At 49.0% G+C, this 3043-nt stretch overlaps 1 protein-coding gene across 3 annotated transcripts in view; it reads left to right on the top strand.

Moving 5' to 3' along the window:
* The first annotated feature begins 930 nt into the window (after window positions 1-930).
* The window catches only part of Kdm4a (lysine demethylase 4A), a 45028-nt gene continuing 42915 nt past the window's right edge, over window positions 931-3043 (top strand). Inside the window, exon 1 of one of the 3 annotated variants that reach the window (XM_005370057.3) lies at window positions 931-1045. The gene's annotated coding sequence lies outside the window, so the exon portion shown is untranslated. The other 2 variants (XM_026777489.1, XM_013354803.2) reach the window with 2 other exon arrangements.

The raw sequence follows: 3043 nt of genomic DNA, 5'->3' as shown, positions 1-3043 counted from the left end.
CTCGAAAATGCTGGGATTAAAGGCGTACACCAGTTAGTTTTGAAAACAGTTCACAATACAATTCTTCCCAGTGCTATGGGAATTTCTGTTCATGTTTTATTCCTCTGTGAGTTCTTTTTCTTATCTGATCTATAAGAGTATCCTGTTAACACCTCCTTCCTTGTCGTCCTTGACAATCTGGGAACTCCTTTAGGGAGCCCACAAACTCTCAGGAACCACTCCTAATGACTTCTAGGGATCCCTTTCTAAAGAGCCTCTAATGATACCCAGAATCACCCTTTTCGCCCCAAGAGCTGCTAATAACTCCAAATCCTTGCTCAAGGGGAGCCGCTTTTTAAGAACTCCAGGGATATCATCCTTCAGGTCCTGTCCTAATGACCCCCAAGGGCTCCTTCTTCTGGAGCAGCTCCTTAACTGCCCCACCTTGCCAGCTGGTGAAGGACTTCTGAGAACGTAGGACTTGCAGACTTGAGAGTCCTGGACAAACCCGGACAGGCTGGTCACGTTCTCGGAACTCCTTGACTTTTGAAACTTTCCCGGAGATCCTCCATCGCCTTTACATCTTAAGCAAAGGGATTACTCCTAGAAAACAGGCTAATCCTTTCGCTAGGAACATCCTATAACCACCTGCTCGCCCATCCCCAACCGGCCGGCCCATTTCGGGATACTCGCCTCTTTCCACCCTGATTAGCTATGGAGGTCTGACTCAGCTTCTGATTGGCCAACTCCGGATCCAGCTCAGAAGCTCAGTGGCCGCAGTCCCGAGAGGTTCAGCGTTTTCTCCTGGCAACAGCCTGAGCAGGACTCTTATAGGCTAAACGGGCTCGTAGTCACAGACGGTGAGGAGCCGTAGTGAGCGTTTATTGGCTGGGTGAGGGCTTAAAGTCATCCTTGGATTGGTTTACTATGGGACTCTGTGAGGCTGCGCAGAGTCCGACTTTAAAGGAGGCGGAGCTTTGTCTTTCGCCCTCAAGAAAGACAGTGGGACCGGCGAGTGGCGGCAGCAAAAGACGAGCCTGAGCCCTGACAGGGCTTTAGGCTTTTGGTGAGAGCCATCGGGCTTTGGATCCCTTTGGGTTTGATGCTGCCACAACCGCGATCGTGATCTCCGGTGGGGGAGGGTGGCGGGGTGGGTCTTTTTCTGCTAAGTGATCGGCATGTTTCTTGACCAATAGAAAAAGGAGTTTCTAAACTGAGTTCTGTGATTGGTCGTTTCCAATCTCTAGTGGCCAATGGACGTCGGGAGAGGGGGGCGGGCCCACCGGGCCTTATTTTCTTCTTCCTGCGGCCGGGCCTCCCTCGCCTAGGCGGTGGGGCCGGGAGGGGCAGTGAGTGTAAGTGGTGAGGTGCGGGGACGCTGGGAATCAGGGCTGCTTTGGGAGGGATGCCGCGAGGGTGGCTGCGGGGGCAGAGATTGCGGGAGTTTCAGGTCAGTGTTAGCAACAGCTGCCTTTACTGAGTGCTTTAAGTACCGGGCCTAGTGTCTAGGTTTCGCTTGCATCATCTGAGTTAATCATATCGATCCTGCAAGGCAGGGGTCTGGGATCCCCATTTTACAGGTGGAGAAACTGAGATTCATCCAGCCTACTCACACAGCCAAGGTCATGTAGTTAAAAAGTGGCAGAGACCGGATCAGTACTCGGAGTTTTCACTCTGGAACCGACGCTCTAAGAGCCCTGGACTCCGCTTTGTTGCTGAATGCGGGTGGGAAGGTGTCCCGGACCAGATTTCCCCTAGGGAGTGTATTGCGGGAAGGGAACCCTAGCGTTAAAGAAACGGGATGATCCATTGAAGTGAGCGAAGGAAATGAGTTTATTCAGCAGTTACTGAGTACCTACTTTGTGGCGTGCATTGTTCTGGGTTCTGGGCACACAAAGATAAACAGGGTCAGAGACGAATGAATTAGGGCCCCCTTTGAAGCCCAGGGGAGGGGCCCCAGTCTGGTATTTATATTTTTGTAAAAATTTCAAAAGTAGAATATTTTGAAGTTTTTCTTTTAGAGAGAAAAGTCCCCCAGGTTGAATAGGCTTCAGGTTCCTGCACACTTGAATATTCTATTGGCAAAGGATTTAGTTCAGGTGGGTATTAGGGCTGAGGTAGCAGACGGTGGTGAAAGGTGCCTGGGGGGTGGGGGGGACGACAGGACTGTGAGCACGTTTCCTGGTATGTAAAACAGGGATAACAGTATGCCTGTCATGCAAAGTTCCTGAAAAAACACCTGAGTTACCGTGGCGTTGTTTGTCTTTTCTGCTGTCTCGGACGGTTTTACTCCAGCCTGCCTCCCAAACCTCTACTAGGTTGCAGGAAGGTTATAGGCAGTTTCCTCCCGTGTAGTAGGAGTGGCAGTGGCTTTGGCGAAGCAGAACTCTTGGGCTGTGGGTGAGGAGGTACAGTAAAGGACTTACTAGTTTTGTTTCTGAACTGGCTCCTTTTATGTCTTTTTCCAGTTGTGGTGATATGTTGTATTACTAACAATGGGAGTAGGGTCTGCCCACCTATTTGAGGTCTTATTTCAAAAAGATGGATTTTTCCCTCTACAGTTAGGAAGTTTGCTCTGTATTGCCCACTGCCTGTTCAAATTTTGTCCCGGGAATCCTGCTTCCAGTACAGTTGAGCCAAGCTTGACTTTATTGAGTACTGCTGAAGCTGTTATGATCTCCGGAGAACATTTTCACTGTAGTGTTGTATCCGTATGGTTTTTTTTTTTTTCTTTCACTTCGAGTCAGGGTTTCTCTGTGTAGCCTCAAACACAGAGATCCACCTGCCTCAGTGGTGGGATTAAAGGTGTGCAATGTTCTAAACCCATAGCATACTCATAACGTCCAAGTATTTAACTGTGAAACTTTATAAGTTTCAGCCCAGTTACTTTTTTAAATATTTATTTATTTATTATGTATACAATATTCTTTCTGCGTGTATGCCTGAAGGCCAGAAGAGGGCACCAGACTTCATTTCAAATGGTTGTGAGCCACCATGTGGTTGCTGGGAATTGAACTCAGGACCTTTGGAAGAGCAGGCAATGCTCTTAACCGCTGAGCCATCT

This window comes from Microtus ochrogaster, unplaced genomic scaffold (assembly GCF_000317375.1).
Source record: "Microtus ochrogaster isolate Prairie Vole_2 unplaced genomic scaffold, MicOch1.0 UNK69, whole genome shotgun sequence".
Lineage (NCBI taxonomy): Eukaryota > Metazoa > Chordata > Mammalia > Rodentia > Cricetidae > Microtus > Microtus ochrogaster.
Note: the sequence above shows the minus strand (reverse complement) of the source record. Positions and strands in the feature narration are given on the sequence as shown.